The following is a 17,998-nucleotide window of genomic DNA, read 5'->3' on the forward strand; positions in this document are numbered from 1 at the left end:
TTATTACACTAGGCAACATGCATTAGATTGTGTAATGGGTTTGGCTAGTTCATTATATACCTGACCTATATCTGACATACTAACTGTCCAAGATGCAGATGTTACTGCTACATAGTTATATTTTATTTTTATATTTATGTATCTACATATCTAGATGTGTTCACGTGACATTTTCAGTTAAATTTTTACAGAACCCTACATTTCATGTAGCACACTCACATTTCTGGGGAACACCTTGACAAGCTACTCGTGTGCCAGATTTACCTATGCATGCCAGCCATTTACCGACTGTTGAGGACTGTATATATGCTTCACAGCTACTGGCACTTCCTTCATCCACTTTATATGGGACTGCCCTACTGTGGGTTGACAGCGGTTAATACAACAGTACTATTTATTTAATGCAAGGGTACAATAACATTTCAAAGTAAGTGACACAGACACACTCCAAGTATTATACCTTTATTAATTACATTAAACACTCTTTTCTACAGGCTCTCTCCTTAGTTGATATTACAGTGCATAAGGAAGACCTATTCAAGACATATTATACCTTTATTGATAGGTTAAAACACTCTTTTTCAGGCTCTCTCACTTATTTTATATGACAGTACATACCGAGATAGTATTCCAGACTTATTTTACCTTTATTATTGGGTTACTACACTCTATTTCTGGCTCTCTGACTTATGTTATATAACAGTACATGCAGAGAAATTATTCAGGGCATTTTATAGCTGTATTATTGGGCTACAACACTTTTTTCATGCTCTCTCACATATATTATATAACAATACATGCAGAATAATTACTAACCTGCCTGGTGGCACAGCCTTAGCAGCCTATCTGCATAGGCTTGCTGATTCGCGGCACGGACACCTGCAGCTGTGAAGTAAATGAAGTATATTGAGACATACCTATCCATTATTTAGACTATATTAGCATGTCTTACATACTGCATTCCATGGCTACCTACTCAGTAGTGGGGCAAGCCTCTGACTTATACTCCGTCCCTTGGAACTGGCCCTGCAGGAGTTGAGACTCATGATGATGGACAAGGAGCCAAACCATGTATTTTGACTCCTCGATGCCCCAGCGTTGCGCTCGAAAGCGAGTATCCTCTGCAGCACCAGATATTCTAACTGCAGATGGGAGCTACAATCAGTTATGGCAAGTATTCCCACCTATGGAGCTTAAATATGCCACATTTCCCGCACTTTTTTGTGATTGGCCATTTTTGAAAATTCTCGGCTGACTGCAGACCTGCTTAGTAATGGTTAATCTACCACTTATAAGTATATGTATGTTAACAGTGGATGCTTATCCTAAGCTGTCATGGCTTAGTGGTTCAGTACTTTGATTATGGTGCGCAGTGTCCAGGGTTTGAAACTTGTTATTGCATTTTATTTTACTACTGTCCAGACAGGCTAGGGGGTGTGGCTGTGTTTAGGCAACTTTGCTCAACGTTGCCCGACATTAACGATTATTCACCAAAAAGCCGCTGTCGCAAATCGCAATGTCCAGTTGATACACACTAAGTAAGCCAATGCTTATAAAGTCACAAACGCTGTTCCTTTTAACGAAATGTAGTCAAAAGCAAAATATTTCAGACCCCCTTCTCCTCTACAGGAAAGGGATGTAAATCACCAAGATAAAATCCTCTTCACTGCTCCAAAACAGGAAATTGCAGTCACCAACTCCAATGAGGTAAAAAACAGCTTTATTCACAAGAAAGTAAGCGCTTTTGCCGTTAGGCTTTTTCAAACTTTACAAACTACTACTAGTAATGGTCATTTAAATAATCCATGCTACTCACTGATAGGTGAATACATTTTCAAAATTTAAAGCGCCACAAGCCACAAACAGTAAAATTATGCTACAACAATTACTAATACAAATGTATAATATGTATATATGATGCATAAAAACTGTTTCCAATAAATGCATATCTAGTTAAAAACATGTGCGGTAATGCTTTTTAAGCAAATATGTTAAGAAATTCTTGATTAAACCAATAAAAATATAAAAAACTGTAAGGGCATGTGTATACCCAAACATCTAAAAAATATATGTACATAAAAAGACATAAATACATTTAAATTCATTTAGGTCTACTAATACTCCTACCCTTCAGAACTGATTTAATGTGAACCTTGTCGTTAAGACCAGGTGGATCATCAGCTCTACATCTGATGATCCACCTTAGTTCACATTCAAGGGTCCTATTGATCAGGTCACCCCCTCTACAGCTAGGTACTATATGTTGTATGACCGCAAAGTTAAAGCTATGGTCAGGACCCATTGATTTACAATGTTTGGCTAACGCGTTGAATTCTGACCCCTTCCTAACATGATAATTATGTTCTCTTATACGGTCTTTTAATACCCTGTTAGTTTTGCCTATATAAAATGAAGGGCACACTACGCACCTAGCTAAGTATACCACATTTTTACTATTACAGTTCGTATTAGTATTAAAGTAATATGTATATCCAGTAACTGGGTGTACAAATGTTTCTTCCTCACTAATAAAATTGCAGTGATTGCACATACCACAGGGTGTAGTGTTCTTATTTTTTCCTAAAATAGGTAGTTTGTTCCATCCTAACTTCGGTTTACACAATAATCTCTTGAGGTTGGGTTTATTCCTGTAAGTGAGCCTAGGTCTTGGTCCTACAATCCTAGCAATCTCACTATCAGATAACAGGATATCCCAACTCTTATTAAAGATTTCTCTGACCTCTTTTGTGTCTCTGGTATATGACATAATGGGTCTAACTTCCATTGTTGTAGTCACTGAACTCTCTTCAATACTCCCAGCATTGTCAGAAAAGTAAGGTCTAGCCTTAGTTGTCCTTAACTGATTGACTTCCATTATAACCTTTTCAATTAGCTCTAGATCATACCCCCTTTCTACAAACCTTCTCTTCAGTTCTTCTACTTCTTTATGATAATATTCATCTCTGGGGTTATACCTGGATGCTCTTAAAAATTGACCTTTTAAGATGTTATTAAAAATATGTGTGGGATGCATACTTCCTCTATTGAGTAGTGTATTTCGATGACATAACTTGCGATGGACAGATGTGTTTAAGAGTCCATTTTCAAGTTTAAAAACATCTACATCTAGGTATGAAACCCTATTCCTAGAATAATTCATGGTGAATTTTAAAAAATCTGTGGATGAATTCATAAGGCTCATGAAGCTAGTTAACATATCTATGTCTCCAAACCAAAGAAAAAAGAGGCCCGACATTGCTCCACATTGCCCTACGGTGCACTGGTTAGTGCGGTGTCTAGCTCTGCACAAACTTATTGCTCTGGGTAAAGCACTGCTTAGCTGTGGGCAACTATATTGCGCTGGGTAAAGCGCTACTTAGCTGTGGGCAACTAGATTGCGCTGGGTGAAGCGCTGCTTAGCTACGGGCATTTATATGTCAAGATCCTTATTACATTTCTATATATACATTTTGTTCACTGATACATATGCCATTTCACTGCTTTTTAGTAATATTTTAGTCATATATATGTCAAGAATTATTTCATATGCTAGTTTAAAACATAAAATGGAGAGAGGAGTGGTGGGACTCGAACCGTGAATGGCTCCTCTTTGTGCTAAGGTTCTACCACTACACTATTGCTATTTGGATTGATTTGCATAAACATTTGTTATTATGCTCTTCAATGTCGACATTGCTAACTCTAGCTAAGCTATGGGCACACCCACGCAAACACGCGCAAATAAGGGCAGCTATATCGGGAATTAGAAAAAAAAATTAATTTTACATTTTATAACTCTACTGGGGATTTACAATGTGAGGGAGTGTAGTGTTGGGTATGTTGACATTTGAGCGGACTCACTCATGTGTGTTGACATTTCACAATTCAGACACTTGCAGGGGCGTGGACCTTAGGACTGCTCGGCAGTCAGACACGGCCCCTGTCTTCCTGCACAGTCCGTGTTAGACTTGAAGTGGAGTCAGCATGCCCTCATGAATATGCATGGCACGCTGACGTCATACCGTTCAACTGCAGTTTCCAAGTAAGACTTATTTAGTCTTACACGGAGGTTTCGTGAATCTGGGGGATTGCCTTGCCTCTACACAAAGATAAATGGTGAATTATTGTTATGACAAAAAATGTTTCTTTTGAGCATTTCAGTTGAATTGTTGTGGTGTCTGAATCATTGCACAGTTCCCTTATGCCATTTTTAATTAAACAGTGCATTTAGGTAAATAATGAGATACAGATTTAACTTTATGAGTATAGAAAATAAGAAAAATTGGAGCATCTGAAATAATTCTGGTGGTTTCACCTTCAGAATGAGGTAAATACACTAGTTACAAAATTGTATCATACTTATTATAAATAATTGCAATGATTGTGTCATCTTGCTTTGAATGTGCTCATCTGTAATGCCTTCCTTGTAATTTTTTTTGTATCGCAGCTGCAAGTTTTTTTTTTTTTCAAAATCTATGTTCTGTTGTAACCCCAGACTGAACCTGAGAAAAGGTCCATATGGATCAGTGTTCTACCATTGTTATTGTTAACATACAAACTAACAAATGCCAGTATTTTGAAGTGGCCAGTATAGTTGTTTGGCAGTGATAATTAGAAATGTGTCTTCTGATTTACACACACGTGTGTGTGTGAAATGCCCCAGTTGCTATATACTGGTAGCTTGAGAGAACACAGGATACATGGTGGTGGGTAGTCAGGCTTGAATCCTGTACCTTGGGTGCAGGTAACAACAGCCTGAATTCCCTACCCTCCACCATTTGTTAAAAATTTGCAGATTTTTGCCTCATATATGTTGTGTTCTGTTCCTCATAAAATCTGTGGTTTCTGTATTTTTTTTGCTTACATAGTTGATGGTGCAGTGGTAGTATTGTTGCTTGACAGCTACAGGTTTTCGGGTTTGATACTTGGATGGGGTTCCTTCTGTGTGGAGTCTGCATGTCCACCCTGTGTTTGTGTGGGTTTCCTCTAGGTGCTCTGGTGTCTTCCCATCTTACAAAGACATGTGTCTGGACTGTTTCTCCCTGGGTCTCTGCTGAAAATTGGCTTTTGAAGCAATTCAGTCTTTCCTGGTTAACAAATGTTAAATAAATAAAAATAACAGACATTTGAATTTCAGACATCATATTCTTCAGAAAGTACATGGTAACACAAAAACTTTTATTCTAGCAGTTTTCTAAGTTTATAAGATGGATATTTGAAATTTGTCCCTATTTTGGGGACTGTATTCCCCCATTATTGGCTTCATCCAGGTTTTTTTGTGCTGAGGTTGAAAGATATGGTCAGAATTGACTTCACTGAATATGTTTGGGGACCGTATCCCCCCCCCCCATTATTGGCTTTGTTCAAGTGTTTTGTGCTAAGAGGTTGACAGCTATGGTGAGAGCCAAATTCACTAAATGGTAGCCATTTAAGTTTCAGTCTTCCTCTCTTTCACAAAACAGCTGATTTGGCATAGTGGTATGTGGCTCTGACTGTTTTGCACATGGTCCTGGGTTCAATATTTGGCAATGAAATGTATGGTAGTATTGCAGCATTTTATTTTAGCAACTTTCCAACATTATACAAGCAATGTTTGAAATGTGTCCCTGGTTTCTGGGCTTTTGCCCCCCCCCAATAAATTTTGGCTTTTTCTAGATTTCTTGCTCTGAGGTTGAGAGGTATGAGTGTCAGAGCCATCACCATCAACCAGAGACATTTCAAATTGTGACATACCTGTTGCACTCCACTCCCCCATGTAGTGACTCTGAATGCGTCCAAGCAAGGCAAGGAGCAGTTATGCAGTGTAAGTGTACAGAGTATTCCCCCATCCAAGGTAGACACAAGTACGACAGTGGTTTTTCATCTGTCCTTTATTTTGCAGAATGTTCTGGTTTTCTGTCATATTTTTATACTGTTGATTTATGCTTCTTATTATTCAGAAAATGCATGCTGTCACAGTGCCCTGTTGCGCTGTGTTTAAGTAGCAATGCTTTAATGACCATCAGGTAAGCTTGTCTGAGATTGTAAGATGCAAGTAACCTTTAATAAGCATACTGTTAAATAATTACCGACACTGAAAGCCTTTTTGTTGTTGCCATGCAGAGAATATTTACTTAACTAGATAATGTACAAGCCTTAGGTACTGAAATGCATATGACAGTATTTGTAATTAAGGACAGGATTACAGTATTTTCAGAAGCTCATTATATTTGTTGGACACTTGCAGTCATCTCAGCAGGCTTTACCCGTAAACTAAACAGAATGCCAGTCTATCATGTGTGATCCATAACCTGTGCAGTAATCCTTTAAGCAATGTATCTTGTGCTTGTTTCTTCTTTGCTGTTCATTTTTTACTTTGATCATGTTTTCCCCATGAAACAAGTAGATAGTTGTCAGGCAGCAGGTCTTTTTTGGATAAGAAACATTTTTATAAGTGGGGGCATCACAGATATTGCTACTTTCAGCATGTTACTTGGTACTTTTATAAAGCTGAATATAAATTAGAATTAGAATTGCTGTGGAAGGAGAAGCTTGTTTTTTTTATACTTGATTTTGACTGGTGTTCCAGTAATGTATTTAAAAAGTAATTTATTTTTTCATGCCTCACAACCTTTTCGTTTCCATCTAGATATTAAGTAAGCTGTCATGTAGCCAATGCATTGAAGTATTTTTTCTTCTACACTTCATTTTGTCTTGATTGGACTCTTGTAATGATGGTTTGGCACCCAGGGCAGCGTATATAATTAAAGTTCCAGCTGTTGTGGTTTTGAGCATAGCTCCACCCCTTTGTAGTTGGTCACACCCCTTCCCATTGGCCCCACCCATTCTGCTGTCTCCTGCAGCCCCCTCCTTTAATTTGAAGTCCCCAGCCGCCACTGTGTGCACCCTACAACAATGCAATGTGTTACATACTCAAGACAGAGTTGTACACTTAGTAGGGTGAACAACCCTGCAGTACTGTAGACCCTATAGTTTTACATTTATTTTCTAACTAGATAAACCCACTATACATAAGTGCTTCTTTTTAGCATTGACCAGGGAGCATTGCTTGGTCATGTTACTTGTCCAGTATCACTCAATATGCAAATGGAGATTGAATGAAGTAAACTTGGGACTACATGCTGAAGCTTAATGGCTCATAGCCTTAATCCTCTTATAATCAGAAGTCCTGCATCATGTTTAGGCTGCAAACCAGTACAGTTTATTATGTTGTATAGTATAATAGTGCATAAAGAAATCTGGGAAAAGTTGTGCAGCATTCGAAGTGTGCACCACAGATCCATGCACCCTACATGTGAATGACACACAAGGAGCTTTGGAGCCTACACATAGAGCTGCAACACTGTGCACCCCATGTCAATGCTACATGAGGAACATGGATGCCTGTGCACAGCATTGCAGTACTATGTACCCTATATGTGAATGGTACATGATGAGCTTAGGATTCTGTACATAACACTGCAGCACTATGCACCCTGTATGTGAATGTTATATTCTGAGCATGAGAGCCAATGCATATTACATATAGCACTGTGTACCTTGTATATATGTATGATGCCTCATATATTCTAGGGTCTCAGACACATGTATGGTATGTGGCATGCCAATATTGTGTGCTTTGTACCCACACAGTCTACCATGTAAGCACCATGCAACATATGAGAATAGCACTATCCAGTGTGGATTATTGTTCGTAGCCTGGTATTCTTTCTTGGTGTGTGGAACCATACTGCTTTGCAGGAATGGGCAGTACAGTTCAAAACCTGCAGAAGGCGTTATGTTCTTTATCCATTCCAGCATTCTAGTGCTTACTAGCATTTTACTTGGCTTTGTACCCTGTGACTATCGGGGTCATTCTGTTTTAGTGGCAGGTACTTGGATGGAAGGACATCAGCACCCACAGATGCATGTCAGCAAAGTTATGTAGCTACTATGTTACAACTGCCATGGTAGCACTTTAAATGATGGAAAGTTGAATTACTTTGTTTCATATATAATTTGTGCATATGTGTATGGAGGAATAACTATGTTTTGAATATATATACATATATGTGGTGTGCTTATACACACACACACAAACATATATATATACACACACACACACACACATATAAGTTCATAGGTACTTACTAGGCTATTAATCTAAGAGGATCTTAAGAAGCCTAGCTTTGCATTCCCATAGTAGTTTCTAGCCCTTATATGTGGCATATGAATAACCCAGAGATGGGCTGAACAAGGATATGTTGATACATTTACATGTTTCCCCATATACAATAGGGGCAGGGGTGCTAAACACAGAGTCAGTTTGTACTTACCCATCCATTTATCCCAATGACATTTGAATACTTTGCCTTATGGGGAGTTGAAGGCAGTACTATAGATGTAGTATTCTCTGTGATACATACCTACCCATCCGACATGTTCTATTTGTTTTGCAAAAAAGATTGAGATCCCTTGAGCAGGCGTTTATTATACCACTGGACTTGCACATGTGTAATAGGTCTGAAAGACTCGAGTCTGTTGAAGCTGTAAGAGGCAGAGGTCGCCTCTCGGTAGACTCTATGATACCATTGATTTTCTTTTATTGGTGAGAAAACATTGTGGCTGCACCAGTTGTGACAAGTGTTTAGACAGATAAATACCAAAAGGGGCAATATACTCGATGACTGGCCTAATGAGTGCTGTGTAAAATGGAGTGATTACATCCCTGGACCTGGATACAAAACCTTTAGATATAAACTGTGCAATGAAAGAGGACTTTCTCATAGTAGTAGACACATGGTGATCAAAGAATATTTCACTGTCACCCTAGATTCCCAGATGCTTAACTACAGGATCAATTTTGAAGAGTGTGTTGTCAATGTGATAGCTAAAAGGGGAGTCATGCTTGCCAAAGGATGGGATTATACATTTGTTAGCTTTTAGTTTTCCTCCATGATTTTTGACACCAGCTATTTGTTCAGAACAGGCACATCCTTTTTGAGGATCTTGATGTCCTCTGGGGAGTTTATAATGCAACGTAATTTGCAGTCATCTACAAACTTTGTTAACCAGTAACCTTTAACACACACACGTGTATATATATACATATATATATATATATATATATATATATATATATATATATATATATATATAATCTGCATATATTCAGTAGAAGTACAGACTGTCTTCTTGTATGACCCATCACTTACTGCAATATTCCTCGATTTCCTGAGAAAGCTTGATTGGACAGTATATCGGCCTCACAATCATGACAATGTTGCTATCCACACTCTGCAACCTATTTGCACTTGCACTGAGCGCCAGCTGCTGTCTTGGTGTGTACTAACAGATTGCTTTACAGCAGTAACACACACAGCTCTCTGTGATTTAACAGCTAAACGTTTGAAACTATCTTACAGAGTGCTGATGCTATACAGTGCTGACCATATCTCTAAACCTCAGTTATTATTATAGCATCCCTATTGGCAAAAGCAAATCAGAAACATTCAGCATCATATATACATTATCATAGCTGTTTCCAAATAAACAGTTACAAATGTTCCTTTTAGATTTCTGTGGCAATCGGTTAACTAATAATTTCTGCCTGGCAAGATAGTTAGATAAATCACAGGATGTGAAACACATCTTTGCAGTCAGAAATTATACAGAACTGTATCCTAGCAGGAGCATTCTGTAGTTCTCATATGTTATATGGTTAAGATTCAAACACTAGGCCATTTCCAATGTTGTGAAGTTCATCTGTAGAAGACTTTACGAATATATTATTTCCTGTCTTAAAATAATATTTAAGTGGTTTAATGCACATTCTGAGAAAGAATTTACGATGCATTTTGGAGGAAAAAGTTCTTTACCTGTAAAACATCAGCCTTTATGCTGAATCCTGAAGTATGTTTTTATTTTATATGGAATAGTAAAGTATACTGCTTCTTAGAAGAAGCACTCTTCATATGTATCATTTGGTGAGAGTATTGTTGTGTTGTGCTGTTAAAGTAAGTTTATGTGTATTTTTCTTACTGACATTCTTGTAAAAAGCATGTAACATTTCATTATTTTTAATGTAAAAGTAAAACTGGTCTCCCTATGATATAACATCGCTAGCTGGATAAAAAAAAATGCATCCCGCAATGATGTTTGGTGCTGCATAAGCCAATGTAAGCAGAAAAAAAATCCCTGTTTGTCACCCCAAGACCTAGAACTGTACTGCTGTGACAGTGACAATACTACTGCAGATGTAAAAACTGAATCACACTGTAAACATAAATGGTTGACAGGGAGGGCATCATACAAAAAATACTGGACCACCCAGGGGTGTTGTGAGGCCTGACACTGCAGGCAGAAAGTTTCTTCACCCTCGGAACAGCCATTATTTCTTTATAATACCTACCCTGAGAAGGCATTATTATATTCAGAAAATGAAACAGATTTTATTTGCTTTCTTTTATTTTTTATATTTTTTGGGAAATTTATTGATGTGCAATAATGCTTCTGAAGAAAAAGTAGTCCCTAATAAAGAATAGGAGGGAAGCGTGTAATTTACAAATTAAGCAGTATTTCATTGTGAATACATTTTTTTAACCTTAAAAAACACTTGTCCAGTTAGTACTTGTAGTGTGATGCTGACAGCACCTTCCATGTTATGCGTTGTTCAGGACTGAGGCCTACATAACTTGTAGTGTGATGCTGACAGCACTTTCCATGTTGTACGTTGATCAGGACTGAGGCCTACAGAAAGATTTTTCAGAATATCAGTAGTACCACAGCGATCTACAGTAATGGATTACTTTGCAGTTGCCTAACTTTGTTGGTCTTCAAGATGTGATCAATATATAATGAATGCGGTCATTTCCTATAAGCCACAATTCCTACCCCAGTTTCAGCTAACTGATGTTTGTGTAGCAGCATACCAATGGGAAAAGTACTGCCTGTTGCCTGCATTAATGGGACTGTATTTTTTCTCATTTTAAAACATGCTTCTTGATGGTTATATTTTGTGTCCATAAACTTTTATTATTTTTATGTGTTTATATTACACTGATTATTTCCTACTGTTATGTTGTTCATTTTTTAACGTTCAGCATCTTTCAGTATGGCAAAGTAAAAAGTATGATTGCAGTGAGCACTACCAGATCAACTTAATTTAGCATGATGGTAAAGAAACAGAATTGGGCAGCCATGGTGGAGCAGTGGTTAGTGTTGCCACCTCACAGCAAGAGGTTCTCCGGTTTGATCCTTGGCTAGGGTGCCTTCTGTGCAGAGTGGGCATGTGGGTTTCCTCCAGGTGCTCCAGTTTCCTCCCAAAGACATGCTGTAGGTGGATTGGACACTAAATTGGCCCCAGGTGTGTAACTTCTGTGGAAGGCTGGGTGGCAACTTGTCATTGTAAAAACTCCACTGCCAATCATAAGTGAACAAGGTGATCCACTGTGGCTACCCCTAACTGGGAAAAGCCAGAAGAAGTAAAGAAACAGAATTACATGACTGAAAAACCTCTGACACTGAACATGGAAGGTAGTGCTGTGAAAAGTTATTTGCATTTATCTTAATGCACACAGTTAATTCCTGGATGTTTTAAGTGACTTGAGTAAAGTGAAAAAGGGGAGATACTCATCTGAGTTATTGCTTTATAAAGCTTTTTGCATGATATTATAGTGAGCTACACCTCTGCTGTAGCAATTCTGTTTCTTTACTGTGACTTATTTGCTTGGTGTGAGTCCTTACATTACAGCAATGTACAGGTTCTGCTGTGTCTGCTACTTGAAATTCACAATTTCAGATGTGATGTGAGTGAATGCTGTCACATCCTTTAATGGTGTGAGCATTAGATGTTATTAACAGCCTGGTCTTTTACAGCCTTTAGCCAGTGGGAGCTTTAGTTTTGCTCATGCCATTTCTTAAAACCCCGCAACGATTTGAGTTCTGTACATAGCATATCTTTGCTGTACTCTGCACTGCCATATAACTTGTTCCTGTATTGTTTGCATTGATGTTATTGCCGAAGCATAACTTAGAATACTATCACAAAGGCTTTCCTCTGTCTACTGAAAGTGACACTGGAATTTAAACTTAAAAGTGGCAGCACTATGGCAGAATGAATCAATAATCAGAGCCTTCCAGAAGCCTTCCATATATTACCTAGTTCGCTTAACAATGTCTCCTTAAGTTCCTTCAATCCATTGAAATGAGAGTGTATACAAGCACAAGCAGGTCCATGTGTTCATATTACGGTCAACTTGGTAGCAGAATATTAAGTTTATTATCATCCTCTAAATTAAAAAATAAAAACCCTTAGATGAAGACAGAGGCTTGAGCTGGGATGCCAGGGCAAAATATTATGCACTACTGCACTACAGTGAGGTACTTTAAAGAAAAAATACTGTGGGTGCTTTCACTGGTGGTAAAAAATATAAGCATTCCAGTGATTGATAGATGCATTGGGGAAAGACTGAGTACCTTTATAATTATGCAGATTATGTATTAATTCCAGATGTACCCATGTATTAGCCTTACCAAAAAAACACTTGTACAATAGATACAGGCTGCAAAAGAAAACTAGGCTCACAAAATACATTTTTATAGAAAATGTAATTTTTTTTCTCATTTGGCAGTTCAGCAGTGCCTGGCACTTTCCAGCTTCTTACGTTATGGTATATTTTATACTTTGGTTGTATGTGTGTCTAAATTACCTAGCCCTTGATTCACCAACTTTCTGGCAGAAATGTAATTAGAGGAATGCAGAGACAGCCTGAATAAATGTTAATTGAATAATGGACTGCTTGCTGCTTTAATTATCTGAGAATTTTGCCTGTGTTTAATTTAATTAATAATTTCCATTTTAATCATTACTTCACTCAAGTATGTTGTTGGCAGTTTTCATTAAGGCTTAAACACGCTTGTTTTTGTGTTACTCTTATGAAGAATATTCAGTAATAATTTCAGTCAGTGTACTTTATTTTAGTGACATCCATATGCCGTGTTTTTTAATTAATTCATGTTTAGCACCCTGATGGTCATCGTTTATATGTATTAGACAAACACAGTATTTTAATTTAGTCTGCCTTTTTTCTCTCCAGTAGCCACCTGTAGTCCAAACTAAAACTTACAAGATGCTGTTTGAAGCTAACTTCAGCAGTTTAACCTGCATAAAATATACAGTGTCTGCTTCCTGGAACAAAACAAATATAAAGGTGCTGACCAGAAATGTATTGTGTGCTTTCATTTAATAAAAAAGAAACCTTGCTTGAAACATCTGCTGATTTGATAATGGGAAAAGAGAAACCAGTTGACTAGGAGAAAAACACTACACTGACAGCCAGGTATAAGTGGTAGATTGTATGAAAGGCTTACAGTGAATTAATTCCATCATTGTTTATACATAAAACATCAGCGAGTTACAGAGTAGCTTTCATTTGGCCAGTTAGAACCTCAGAATTTATAAAACGAGAACAAAATCTGCATTAAAATTAAAGCCATTGTGAATTAAAATGCCATTAATGATGTGACTGTTCTATATTTTTTAAGGCTTTGCAGCACTTTCTCAGATTTAATAAAAACATAAATATGTCACTAATTACAGCATATTCTCCTTCCCTGTCAAGGTTAATTATTTTTGTTTAAAAGGATTGTATTAAGCATTTCATTTATGCAAGGCATAATTAATAGTGAATGATTACAGTTACATTACATGCACTTAATAGTAAAAGGAAACAATAAGCCTATGTAGCCTGCCTTTTCAGTGCGTTTATCATTCCACCTCCACACATTTCTTATTCTCTTCCTCCTCCTCACCTGTTCTCCTGCTCTCTCAGACTTTACTTAATGATTATTCTCCACCCTTTCTGGCAATCTATTCCACGGATCTATAACCCTCTCCATGAAGACATGATTCTTTACTGGTACTTCTTCTTAGTTATATCATATCTTTGTAAGCTATTTCCTTCCTAATCTTCACTCTCATGCCTCTTCATCTATTTTTTCCTCCTCCCTCCTGACCCTCTCACCTTTGTATTCTTTATTGGAATTTGGTGAGCAATGTGTTTTCTCTGTATCTTCTCTTGTATGCTTTACAATCATATGCAGCATTGCATTTTTGTACTGATATATGCTCTGTATTGATCATTTATTTGTTTATTTGTATGGTGTTTTACACTCAGGCCAAGCCTGAAATAGGCCCATTTGGGATTAACTTGCTAGTCTGCCTAACAAATGTAAATAAATCTAAGGAGTAGTTGTTCCATATAATCTGCTGCCTGTACCTTCTCCTCCATCTCTTCCCATCTTCTTTATTACAGCCCTTTCAGACCTTCCTGACATGCTATAGTGCACCCATATTAACATATCCACCCTTGCATCTTCTTGCCTCAAGTGATAACACCTTCAGCTCCTCTAGTGTCTGGTCATATATTTTTCTTCCAGAAGAACTACATTCTTTGATAACTGAGGAAGGGTACATCCCAAAAGCTTTTATCTTGTTCAATGAATTAAGCATATATATTTCTTAACAACCCATGCACTTTTTGGTGGTTTGCCCCTGGACCCCTTGCCAGCAACCTGATATCCATCTTCTAGTAAGGCTTCCAAAAGTGCATACAATAGAGTGATTATGGCCTGACCCAGGCCTGGTATAGTGGAAACATAATCTCTTTGATTCTGGATTCTATCCCCCTAAGGACTCAGCTCAGCATTCTGTTGGCTGTTGCCACTGACCTCTCACTCTGTTCTTGGTGATGCAGTCCAGCTGATTCCAAACTCTTAGATCTTTTTTTTGCAGTGCTGTCATCAGTTAAACTTACCAAGCTGATAAACCACATCAGTACTGTTAGGGCACAGGAGCAGTACTTCACATCTGTCTTCTTTAAACTTTAGTTGCTGTCTTTTGGACCACATGATCAGCCTTTCCTAGTCCTTCCACAGACACTTCCACATTCTTTATTGCAGCTGTTGTGGTTGTATCATCGCTAAAGAGGGTGATCATCTTCCTACTTCCCTCACTTATGCCAAAAATAAACACACTGACATGTACTGGACACAGAAAAAAAACTCTGTGATATTCCAACTGTCCTTATAGATTCACAGGTTCATATGTTAGTAGGTTGCTACTATGCAAGCACTCATCAGAGAGTTTGGCTATGCCTAGCCAAATGAACCCTTGTTTCAGTAGCTCCCTCCATCCCCAAAGAAAGCAAACAACACTAACCAGCAGAAACATTTTGATTCCCCATCCAGTTGTCAAGATTAACTATAAAAGTAGCAAGGGTGCTAATCTGTTTGACATGCAGTGGAATTTTATTCTAAAGCTGGGGATTGTATTAGGATATGAATCTACCACACCAGCATGTCTCATATATTTGTTGATGAAGACTTCAGTCCTTATGATTGAGGAACAATTTTTTTCTACATAGGTACATAATTTCGAGAAGGGTAGGATCATTCATGACTTGAGAGGATAAGGAAAGGATAACTGAGGCATTTAAGGTCTGTGATCTTTTAGCTAGTAATCTTTGAGGTCATTTAAGTTTCGTGATATATTTGGAGAGGTACACACCAAAGGGATGTTATATTCTATAGCTGACTTAATGACAGATGAATAAAGGGGAAGTAAAGCTTTGGGTCTGAAGAATATATATTCTGAGATTAGATGGAAAAGATAAAAAGAGTTTTTAACCACTGTGGATATATGATGCTCAAAAGATGGTGACTTATCTGTGAAGTAACCAAGATCTCTGATAACCATATCAGTTTGAAAGGGTGTGTCATTAATCTGGTATGATGTGGAAACATGGGAATGTTTTACTTCTAACAGTTTCTTTATTACTACATTTTTGCATTTAGTTTAAGGCCATTATCCTTACACAAAATACTAGGATAGTCTAACCCTAGCTGAAGAGAGTGTCACTGGATGATTGAATAATAATACCATGTCTACAGTCACCTACAAAGTTAGATAGCTACAGATCAACAGTACTGACTTGGAGATCAGAGGTATAAATGCCAAAGAGGAGTGGGCCCAACACAGATTTCTTTGGGAGTTCACTGTTAACATTTTTGCACATTGAAAAAAAAACGAGCAACATTTACTACATGATATTTATCAGTCACCCAGTTTACTACCCAATGCACAATAAAAGGGGTTGTGTTTAATTTAATATGTTTAACAATGATGATACCATGAGCAATAGTATCAAAGACTTCAGCCAAGTCAAAGTGTGCTGTCTATACAACATAACCATTGTCCACTGCTTCACTGACTTTTTCTAAGAAGTTAACAAGGTTGAGGAGACAGGATCTGGCTTTAAGAAAAAATAAACCAGTTTGAGTCCATGTATAGGAGGTTTTCAATATCAGGATTTATTAGATCAAAGATGATATCTTACATATGGGTTCTGAATTTTCAGACTTGGCAGAAATAGTAAAGCATTCTGTTATATTATCAAGCCTCTCTGATTTGAATTTCTGAGCTTTTAAGAAGACCATGAAGACTTGTGTAATAGTGGTTTTACAGGTCAGGTGGAATAAGGGTGTGATGGAAGGAAGTACTGTCAGCACAGCTAGCTGGAATTTTGAAAATAATTATGTGTCATTGTGAATATCAAACTAATTTATATAAGATGCTTGTGTTGCAAATGAAAAAATGTATAATTTGTCTTATTCGTTTACTTCTGATCAGTTATTTGTTTTAGGGCTTGGTTTTAACTTTGTGCCTAGCAAAAGGATAAATTTAGGACACACATTGTTGGATTTAAAAATGTTTTGTCGTAAACTAAATTTAAGTTATGATAAAGTAAACAGAGTTCAGGAACAAAACAAAGCTGAAATTATACTCCACATAAAATGACGTTGACTCCAATGTGAACTATGTAACAGGACGAATCAGATAAGAACCAGCGTTAACTCCAACATAAACTTTAATGGATCAATGGCAAGCGCTTTCACCCTTCTGGGCTTCCTCAGGCCAATATGATTCTTAAAAAACACACATCTTAAATACCTTAAATTGAGTGACATAATTTCCTGTGATACATAAATTAATTAGTTAATTCTTTAACACCACATTCAGAGACACATTTATACATTTAATCCATGCAAATATAACATAAATTAATTAAAAACCTAAACATTTATTAAAATAAAACATGTTAATATATATATATATATATATATATATATATATATATATATATATATATATATAAAATGTAAATATGTATATATATATATATATATATATATATATATATATATATATATATATATATACTTCATAAATTTAAGCAATCTTTAATTTCCTCCATTTTAACATGGGTCTCATAGAAATTTTATCATTGAGACTCGATTTCTTATCTGCCCCAAGTCTTATAATCTACTTCATCTCACACTTTTCTGTAAAATTCCTTACATCTCCGCCTCTTTGACCAGGCATATTAATTTGCATCACTAAAAACTTGAACACATGATCCCCTGATGTTTCAATAACATGTTTAGAGAGGGCATTTTTACAGGTTCTAGTCCGAATATTCCTGTATTTCAGTTTCCTGTCAGTTTTGCCGACATAAAATGCCGGACATAATGTGCAGGTAGCTAGTTATACAACATGTTCTGAGTCACACATAGCTTTTGTCTTAAAATCAAACCTTTGTGAAGTCAGTGGATGTGTAAAAGAAGCACTACTATCTATATAATGGCAGAAATTACAATTGTTGCAAGGCATAGTACAAGAGCATGTAATATGTGATATAGTCATCCTATTATCTGATGGTTAGCACAAAAGTCTGTGTAAGTTCATCCTGTTCTTATAAGTAAAGTGTGGTCTAGTTCTAACTATATCTTTGATACTTGAATCAACAGTTAAAATGTCTCAATGTTTAGTAAAAATGTTCCTAATCATATTAACATCTTGTGTATAGTACAGAGCAACTTTCCTTTCAGTACATACTGGCTCTCTAGTGGGTTCATTCTCAGTGATAGTTAAGGCATTCCTATCCATAAAGAACGGTGC

This window comes from Protopterus annectens, chromosome 12.part0, assembly GCF_019279795.1.
Source record: "Protopterus annectens isolate FY-2018-M chromosome 12.part0, PAN1.0, whole genome shotgun sequence".
NCBI classification, from domain to species: domain Eukaryota; kingdom Metazoa; phylum Chordata; order Ceratodontiformes; family Protopteridae; genus Protopterus; species Protopterus annectens.